Source organism: Vicia villosa, linkage group LG3, assembly GCF_029867415.1.
Source record: "Vicia villosa cultivar HV-30 ecotype Madison, WI linkage group LG3, Vvil1.0, whole genome shotgun sequence".
NCBI classification, from domain to species: domain Eukaryota; kingdom Viridiplantae; phylum Streptophyta; class Magnoliopsida; order Fabales; family Fabaceae; genus Vicia; species Vicia villosa.
In genome coordinates, this window is record NC_081182.1 from 149931413 (window position 1) to 149942754 (window position 11342).

The window sequence follows — 11342 nt, forward strand, 5'->3', positions numbered from 1 at the left end:
TTCGGAGATGCATCTCCGAAAACACCAAAAAAGTGGTGTTTTCGGAGATGCATTTCCGAAGTCAAAAAAAATTCAAAAAAAAAAAACTTCGGAAGTTCATTTTCGAAGCAGGGGCAGTTTTGGGTTTTCGCTGGGGGTGACCCCCCATAGGGAGGTGGGTAAAGAAATTTTCAAATATTTTAGGTTATGATTCCATGTATTACTCCATCCGTCTCATAATAAGTGTCTCATTTGCACTTTTTTCATGTCTCAAAATAAATGTCTCTTTAGAAAACCAATGCAACATTTATTAACTTTTTCCACTACTATACCCCTATTTATTAACTTTCACGTTTTTCAACTACTCTACTACCTATAAGAAATAAGGGTACTTTAGTAAATGATATTAACTTTATCATTAAAGCCAACACATTCAATCATTTTCTTAAGAACCGCGCAAAACTCAAATAGGACACTTACTATGAGATGGAGGGAGTAAGTATTAACCCTTCTGTTTTTGTTTTGTTTTTGTTCAGGTTACAAGGTGTATATTGTGAGTATAGGCACCATGAGAATGTGAGGCTTAACAATAGGGATTGTTTGTACTGCTTATCGGGGAAAATTCACGGGATTGCGAGGCTTAACCTATAGGTATTTCAAAACATATATATTTAGCTGATGATTTTGGTGTTGTCTATATGATTTCGGTGAATTGATAAAACCATACAAATATTTGTAGAATGATTTGATGCAACGGTTATGTTAGCATCTGCTCCCGACGTTGAATCCGGTGCAGGTGAATGTTTTGGAAAAAATGATACTTTTTCTGCATATTTGCAGGTGCATCATTATTATTATGATCATGAGGCAGCATTTTCTTGAGAAGAGGTGTCAAACTATTGCAGAACTGGTGATAACTCATTAACGAAAGTTTGTACCGGTACCACTATGAAAAAATTATAGGTTTCTTACGGTGTCAATGATGCTCCTACATTGAAAAAAGCTGATATTGGAATTGTTGTAGCTGATTCCACTGATGCTTCAAGAGGCGCTTCTAGTATAGTCTTTGTATTTCAGATCTATGCATATTAGAATTGGTTATTGGCATGGTAAGCATATTAGCATTGGTTATTGTTTAACACCATCAAGCTAAAATTAAGGTAAGCAAAGGATGAATGCCTTGGAATTTTGACAACCAGCAGCTCCATCAATAAGTATTCAGATTTGACAGGGTTTATACACCAAAAGATGATCAAGGTAAGCACAAAGTATAACAGAACAACTGTATTTATTTGACCACTCAATCACTGGTGTCATAATTAGTTCACAATTCATATTATTATTAATTACACAATTGGAAGCTTTGTTTAACAATTGATGTTTTTGCTGATGCATCTTTGATGGTAATATCTGTATTGAACTCCTACAATGTTTGCATCTTTGCTTAGAGACAAACAGGAACAGGAAAAAGTTCACTATGAAAGGATTAAAGGATTCAGGAATCTTGAGAATTTGTTTAGAATTAGCAAGGAAAGGAGCGAATCATTTTTCGTACGACATATGTGTTAGTGTCAAATGAGGCAAATGTTGCTATTGATATTGCTCTTAATGTGCTAAGAGAGAATGAAGTCTCTTCTTTAATAGAGAATGATTTCTTTAATCTGTTATGAATGTCTCATATAATTGTTGTTATGAATGATTTCTTTAATCTGTTATGTACAAATGAATGAAAGGACCATTATTTCATGCAATACATTGTGTTAAGAAAATTTTCAATTGATTTACACCTAAACATACTATGATTTTCTTTGGTATAGTTAATACTGTTGTTCTTTAAATTATTTTATCATGGGAAGCACTAAAATCTTAATTGCTACTGTGTGAATCTAATTTGTATCAATGTGGACTCAACTAAAAAGTCCTGAATACACGATGTGCCAAATACTGCTCGAAGATAACTTTTTATTGGGTGTTCAATGGCTTTTAAAACCTACTGGAACTGTGGTCCAAAATTTCAATTCCATTGTTGAGAATTCAAAATGTTTTTTGGCCACTAAAACTATCTTTTCAAGGTTCAATCTATATATGCTTATAGTTTTTTTTATGACACATGACAAGTAATCACAAGGTTGCCACCATTTGATGAAGGATTTCGGTTGAACTATCATCATCTCGAAGATTAATTGGCATTTCTTGGAAAGGTTTTCATCTTAACACCTGTTAACTTGGAGTTGAGTTGTTGATTGAGAACTAACTGGTGATTTACATATTAGGTACTGAATGCTGGTGATGATGCAGTTGGGTTAGAGCAACTAGAAGAAGATTCCGATTAGGGGTGTGCATGAATCAATAACCAAACCAAATTGAATCATATATATGGTTTGGTTTGCATCTTAAAACTATTTTATTAAAACCAATTTATTTTTTTAAAACCGGTTTTCATATGGATCGATCCAGTTCTAAACCGGTTTTTCACAAAAACCAATTTTTTTAGAATACCAGTTTTTAACCGGTTCTCTCAACCAATTTTTATTTTCTCTTAAAAAAATCAATTTTAAAATCAGTTTTATAAAAAAAAAAATCATTTTTCTATCAAAACTAAATTTGTAAGTAAACTGTAATTTTTTTTTTGACACATACTGTAACTTATTTTATTATTAGAATTTTTTGATATTGTGTAACTTAATATTGTTATATGGTAAGATGTTTCATTTCTTCTATTTATTATTAGAATTTTTTGATATTGTGTAACTTAATATTGTTATATGGTAAGATGTTTCATTTCTTCTAATTGTTGAGTGAACAACTAACTACAGAGAACAACAATTAATTATAATTAGTTATTTTGTATTTCTTTTTATAAATTAAATCATTACTAAAAATACACGTATTATCTGCGGAATTTCCTGCGAAAAATATTCCGCAGATTTACCTGCGGATTTTCCTGGGACCTTCTTTAATAAACTAAATATTCCTGCGGATTTAGAATTGGCAGAAAATTCCGCAGGAATACCTGCGGATTTTTCTGCGGTTTATATATCTCAAACAGAAAATGAAACTATAACGCAATATATGCAGGTAAATCCGCAGGAAAGTTTCCTGCAAATTTTTCTGCGGATTTCTATTTTATTAAAACCAAACTATGATACAAAATCCGCAAGTAATTCCGCGGCAAAGTTTCCTGCGGATTTTGCTGCAGATTTAACTATTTTCTTAAAATAATAATAATTTTTGTCTAAATGTTTTTAAAAATTAATCATTATATTTAATGGTTAATTATTTAATATTATTATATTAATTAATGTTTTATTGTGAATTGTGTTATTTTAAAATTTTCATCTTAATTTTTTAATGAAATAAAAGGTATAAAAAATTTGAAATATAAAATTAATAAAAGGTATTAAAAATTTTGAGAATGGGTATCGAAGAATTTTTTTATAATAACCAAGTTTTTTTTAAATTAATAATATTCTTCAATTTGTATTATAATAAGAGGTATGAAAAATAAAATTAAAAAGGCATAATAAAATTTTGAGTTAAATGGTTATGCACAATATATTATTTAGCCATGTTATATAAAAATTTTAAAAATTAGAGTTTGATTTAGCATGATACATGGTCGTCACTGATTGACAGTGTAAAACTATTTTACATTGTCATTCACTTTTTTCTAAAATTTAAAAGAAAAATCTGATAAAATTTCTACATAGAAATCAAACTTACTCTCTATCTCATATTGGACCAACACTAAAAACAAATGTAAGATTAACTATCATTATTTTACTAATTACTACAAATTATCTCATATTGGACCAACACTAAAAACAAATGTAAGATTAACTATCATTATTTTACTACAAATTAAAATTATAGTCAATTTCAATTTAAAAGACAATTATTTGTATAAATTACACATATAAACTACCACCTATTTAAACACTTATATATATATATATATATATATATATATATATATATATATATATATATATATATATATATATATATATATATATATATATATATATATATATATATATATATATATATATATATATAGAGGAGGGATCAAATTACACCTGAAGAGTTACACCACGAGTTACACTTGTTCAATAACTACATCTCGAATTAATATTTTTTAAATTCAACCGTTGGATTGAAACGTAATATCATATAGATCATACCTATAAAGTTTGAGCTTAATCTATAATGATTTACTATAACATCAAGATATCCAAAGATTAACGTCAAAATGAGCTTTCATATAACGTTAATTTTGATGTAATTCAATGACATAGTAAATCATTATAGATTAAGCTCAAACTTTATAGGTATGATCTATATGATATTATGTTTCAATCCAACGGTTGAATTTAAAAAATATTAATTCGAGATGTAGTTATTGAACGAGTGTAACTCGTGGTGTAACTCTTCGGGTGTAATTTGGTCCCTCCTCATATATATATATATATATATATATATATATATATATATATATATATATATATATATATATATATATATATATATATATATATATATATATATATATATATATATATATATATATATATATATATATATAATTGTTTATACTTTATTTAAAAAGTATGTACCACCTAACACATTATAACCCCATGATTCTACCACTAAAACATTATCCTCAATTGTTATTTCTCAAAAACAAAGTTTATATATACTCTTAGATTATTTTACTTTATTGAATAAAATAAAACAAAATCAATTGAATTTAACTTCAATGTAAAACAAAAAGCGCCATTGAACATAAAACTTAGAAACGCTCCACACCGATTGAAGATTCACAACCACCGATTGAAGATTCACAACCACAGAAAACCTAGATTCACAACCATCGACTGAAGTTATTCTCGCCGAAACTCCCTCGGTTACGCCCACCACATTCTCTGCAGCCACCTCACTCACTCTGTAACATCCGACCCGCCGCCATCCCCAAATCCATCAAATGCCGTCTCGCCACTGAAGCTAGATCCTATGTAGCCCTCTCATTGTGTTTTGTGATTATGTGAAATCGATGGTAAGTATGTGAAATTTGACAGTGAGAATAACTGTTAAGTTTATTTAGATTCAATTAGAGTTTCTACTTGTATGGTTCTTAGGCTTTGTGAGTTAGGAGTTTTATTTACTATTCTTGACATGTTTCTGTTGATAATGTTGTTGAGAATTACTCTTTTTGCATTGGCTTGAGTTTTGCAAACAAGGTGTTTGTTGAAATGCCACAATGAGTATATATATGTTGATTTTGAGTATAACTCAGTTTATTAATTGTTGTAACATGTTTGGAAATAGATATTGTTTGTTGAGAATGTATTATTTCTTGTTTCGTTGAGTAAAAGTTCACTTTAACAAGCCACGACTCTAAGTCAAGGTGCTTCAAGGATTGGTTATAACTAAACTGTTGTATGTTCATGCCACAGGCCTTTCCAAAGTTTACTAGTTCACAACACATATGGTTTCTCTAATTGCCAGTTTTAATCTTGTAACAATTGTTGATGCAAGTGCTACACCGAGATATTGCAGCTGCTATTTCGAATATTCTGGTTGATGGAGCCTGGTAGAAACTTGGATGGGATGCGTCTCATCCTAGCTACATGATTGCAAAGTGCACAGTTTTTGTCGTTGAGTTTTTATCTATGATTCACATTCATAATGGGCATGTTTTGTGGTTTGGATTTTGATCCTTTTGTGTTATGCAGATTTATGTTATAGCTAGTTTGTTGAGTGGAAGACTTGTGTGAGAGGATTGATACATATGCAGTACCATGGCAAGATTTTGTAGTATTGTTTAAGGCATTCTCAAGGCTGTGCATACACAAGGAAGATTTAAGGTATTCATCTTTCTAACATTCTAATTTACACAGATGACCGGTTTTGCAAAATTAAAACTAGTTATGTGGATTAGTTTCAAATTCCAGTTATAATAAATGGTTGAGCACCTCTACTCAAGGGTAATGGATTACACTGTTGTGGTGCTATTACACTGTTGTGCAGAGGAGTTTAACAGGGACTACAGTGGTGCTATTTAGTACAAAATCGCAATTTTCTTGTTACATCTTTGCTGCAAAAGCATTAACAAGCTAACAAATATTCATGTTTAAGGTTATTTATATACTCATTTTATATTGAAATTGAAGTTTAAGGTTATTTATGTACTCATTTTATAGTGAAATTGAAGTAAAACTAGTTAATAGATCTTGCAGCATATATAGTAGATGTCTTTTTTTAACAATTTTAATTTTAAAAAAAGAAATTATAAGAACCAAAACATTATGGAATGACTTAATTTTCGTTGCAGAGAAATGAGGAAGAAAGTAGATGAGCGAATCAGAACTCTTATTGAAAATGGAGTCAAATCAAAGCATAGATCAATGTTTGTCATTATTGGTGACAAATCTTGTGACCAGGTATCGTTTTTTAGCATAGTGATTTGCTTTTATATACAATTTCAACTATTATTGAAACTCCAGAGTGTTGCGAATTTGAGTGCCTAATGCAAACTTTATTGTATCCAAATTGTTAATCTTCACTCCATGCTTAGCAAAGCTCAAATCAAATCTAGGCAAAGTGTTTTATAGTGTTACAGGCTCAAGCTGGAACTGAGCAGGTTTATTTTATTTTTATATATAATTGATTATGAATCGGTGTTGAGTTATATATTTCAATAGACCATAGATGAGTGCTTATATATTTCAATCTCACAATGTCTTGTAAGGGGAGTATTGTTAGACCTCAAGAATTACTAGGTATTAAAACTGAATTACTAGGTATTAACCCTTATTGTGTTTAATATTAACATTTAGTAGCAGTTATTAAATATTTATTTGGGGAGTGTGAATAAAATGAGAAAACAGTAGGTTAGATGGGTTATCCAGAATTTCTTGGAAGCTCATTGTAATAACTATTAAATTTCACTGTTTGGTAACAATTTCTATCAAATACAATAGGAATTCAAGTGGAAGGATACTTAAACAAATCTACCACATAATGGTTATGTTCCCCAAGCATGCCTAAAATGACAGGATGCATTTAGACATTGTTGTTAAAGAAAACAATCCATGGTTTGACCGATTTATCTTTCTCTGTGTTTTGAAATTTGACTTCAGTTTTTCATTTTTGGGATAATACATAAATTTGTCTAATCATTCTTAAGGCTATGATTTATGCCATTTATAATGATTAAGCTTTAACTAGGCACTATTTTACAGGTCGGTGATTTATGCCATTTATAATGTGCAAGACATCACTTTTAACTGAACCAGTCCAAAGTTTTCACTTTCGGTGGTTTATTATAATACTTATTATAATAATTACTAAGCTTAATACATTTTGTAGATCATTCGAAAATTAATAGTGAAAGAAAAGGGATATATGCATTATGGATATATGTATTATTGTGTATTGGGACTGCTACTACATGCATTTTTATTAAGGTAATTGCTTGTTTGATATTTTGTTTGGGTCCCCTACTAAGATTTGTTGCACTCTAACTTTTCAGGTTATGCATTCCTTTGAATTTGTGCAAATTATTCCGTCAAAAAAGTCCAAGAAGAAGAATATATCTACTCAACATGAAGTCATTCAACCTCAACTTACTCATCCCCAACCTAATCAACCTCAACCTCGATCACGACCTAACTTTGTAGTATATTTTATAGTAAATTATTGCTCTATGAATTTGTCTTATTTAAATTCAAAACATTTTAAATTATAATTTTATTTTTATATTACGGTTATTTTAATATATAATATATAATATCTCAAAAATTTATTAATTTTTTTTAATTTGGTATAGAAATTACCTGCGGATTTTCCTGCGGATTGTTTCCTGCGGATTTACCTGGGGAATTACCTGCGGAACTTCCTGCAAAAATATTACCCACGAAGGTTTTAGCTGGGGACAAGAAACCGCAGGAAAATCCGCAGGAAAAGTGTTTCCTGCGGAAATTTAGTTCAAATCCGCAGGTAAATCCGCAAGAAAATAGAGTATTTCTAGTAGTGAATAAAAGATAACTAAAATAATTCTAAAAGCTAAATTGAATATTATACAAAAATAATTATAAAAGCTAAATTGAATATTATACAAAAATAATATAATATATTTTTTAAAATGAAAAGTGGTTAAATTTCTTTTAACTTTAATTTTAGTTTTTATGTTAATTTCTTTTTGATAAAAAAAAGAGGGAAATACCCACATTATTTTTGTTACATATATATTATTTTATCATTCTTTCTAAATCACGCTAGTTGCAACTAATTTATATTTGAATCAAGAATGGAAACTAGCTTAAGAGTAACATTCTTTACTCATTAATATCATTTGGTTCTATGGATCACCATTGGTTTTGAAAAATGGATATTGGTTTTCTGTTTTGGTGATAAAATGGATCTGGTTCAGTTTTCATTGAACACAAATTGAATTTTTAAAACTGGTGCACTGAATTTTATAAATCGGTTCTCATAAACCAGTTTTTTTGCACACCCCTAATTCCGATGAACTAGCTCTTAAGAGTGCCCTTCGTTCTTAATATGGAGAACATGTACATTAATATCCTCTTTATTTGCTTGCTACAATATAGCGTGCCTTGAGAACGACAGCCTCTGATATGTCTTGAGTTGTTGGTTTTTATTTGAGTTCTTAATAAGAACTTGATCAGTTAACTAGATACAAACTATACTTCTTTGATGGTGATTGCTTTCTTCCTTATGCAGTAATGGACAGACATATGGTTTCATGCCCAGATACTATGTGCGTTTCATAGGTGATGCTGGTGCCAACTTATATCCCAGCAGCAATGCTGAAGTAGACTAAAATGAACCTGAAGGTGCATATAATTCTCTTCGTTCAAAGGTGATTAAGGACAACAACGAGTTCGAAGGTTCCGCAAAGGAATCCTGGGAAAGAAGACTTGGTGAATGCTTTGGAACGATTGCAGAAAAGAAATGTGTCAGCATTGGGTACTCCATTGATAAATTAAGCAATAAGGATTTGTGATGTTTTTCTCAATTGTATTGAGTGGTAATATATCATTTTTTATTGTTGAAATTTGTTCACGTTAGTATGTAGTTATGTACTATGTCTTATGGGAGAACAAGTTCTTCAGTGCATGAATTTGTTAAAGTATGGATTATGCAGGTTCCAAATGTAAAATGGGACGATGTCGGTAGGCTTGAAGATGTCAAAACTTCAATCCTAGATACAGTGGTTATGTATACATGGTCTACATTTCATAAATGTCACATGTCATAAGCTGACTGAGTTGAATTGCATTTTAGTGTTATATTCAAATAGAAGAATTCAAAAAAAATAAGAAAAAAAAAGTGCTTTTGGAGAGTCCAAATTGAAATATGAATGAACTTCACTCTTAAAGTTCAACATGATAGCTTGCAAGATTAATTTCTTCTAAAAGTAAAATGAATTTCTTCTTTCTGTTATATTATCAATGATTCAAATAAAGACTCCATTAAGATAAATTTAGATGGTAGTGTTCAAGGTTCTATAAAGAATAAATGTTTAATAAGTCACAACTACTTTTTTATAATGTATGAATTTAAAAATAAATATATGTATCAGTTACGTTTATTTGAAAATTAAAGACTTTATTCATACAACTATATATACATTATTAACTCATCTCTAATCGAAAATTACATATTTTATACTAGACTAATTCATTGATATATTACTAGCAATTTAACACTCATTGAGTTTAAACGATTTTAAAGAAATTATAATTTTATTGAAGAAACTTTTAAAGAAACTATTCTCCTGTAAAACCAGCTATCAAATAGGGGACTATAGCATATCAAGTTAATTCATTTTTTTCTCATTAAAGAAACTATTATTTATTTATATATATATATATATATATATATATATATATATATATATATATATATATATATATATATATATATATATATATATATATATATATATATATATATATATATATATATATATATATATATATTACTTTTAACGGGAACTTGAAGTTACTGATCAAAATGTATAACACTAACGAGAAGAGACAATTACCGATACAAATATTGAATATTAACGAGAACATGAAATTACTGATCAAAATATTTGTTCATTAATTATGCATTCAATTATTTTTTTTTCAATAACCATAAAAAATGATAACATTACAATGTACCACACCAGTACCCGTGCCAACGCACGGTTAACCAGGGCAAAATAAGTGTGAACGCACGTGTAGACACAGTACCCTGTGAATACACGGGTAACCAGGCCAAAATTTGTTAGAGCGCACTGTTAACACACCAGTAACGTGTGAACACACGAGTAATCATACCAAAATTCATGCGAACGCATGGGTAACATACCAGTAACGTGTGAACGCACAGATAACACACATGTAACGTGTGAGTGCACGGGTAACATTCCACTTTCACGGAGCTTATTTTTAATTTGTTTAAAGAACTGTTTGTAAAATATTTGGACTTTTTGTTTAATTCTTATAACATACATTCAATTGCCTATTACTCTTATTCACGTTTAATAAGTAGAATCTAAACAATATTTAAAACATTTTTTTCTTATTAATATTATACTATATTCTATAAATAAAATGGTTTTTTAAATTTTTTATCAATTTAATATTTTTGTTTAAACTTTAAAACTCCTGTATTTCAATTTGATATAAATTTTTTTTTGTTTTTTTACTTAATACTATATGTATCTGATAAATCCGGTCCAATCCACACCAGAACTCGTGCGGACGCACAGGTTCCCCACTAATATATATATATATATATATATATATATATATATATATATATATATATATATATATATATATATATATATATATATATATATATATATATATATATATATATATATATATATATATATATATATATATATATATATTTATATTAAAGTTGTTTCCGATCATCCTCAATGATAGAGTATAGAGCCTTAAGCAATCCTATTTGTGAAGTACAATGACAATTTTTGTCTCCTAAAAGACTTCTGCATCAAATGCACATGGCTTATTTATATTTTCTAGGACCAAGTTAACAATCCACATAACCAACAACCTAGTGTTTCATGAACACTACAAATTGAAATGGATTATCAAAAGGTGTTCCCTGAACATGTCAAGAATCCCATTTATTTTTCCCAATGACACATTTGGAATTCTCAGTTTTCAACAACAGGAAAAGGTTTAGCTTCGTGGTTTATATCAATGTAATTCTTGCCACGTCTCATTACAGACTAGACTATATGGTTATTTCATCAATTATAAAGAGCCATTGTGTCAATATGATATTTGATTCTATTTAACAAGTTTCTA

General features: G+C 29.1%; 1 long non-coding RNA gene across 1 annotated transcript; it reads left to right on the top strand.

The window, feature by feature from the left end:
- Window positions 1–4657: 4657 nt before the first annotated feature.
- Window positions 4658–7742, top strand: LOC131656803 (uncharacterized). Its single transcript, XR_009300305.1, has 3 exons — window positions 4658–5846; window positions 6314–6422; window positions 7514–7742. It is a non-coding gene; the product is annotated as an uncharacterized LOC131656803 (long non-coding RNA).
- The last annotated feature ends 3600 nt before the right edge of the window (window positions 7743–11342 follow it).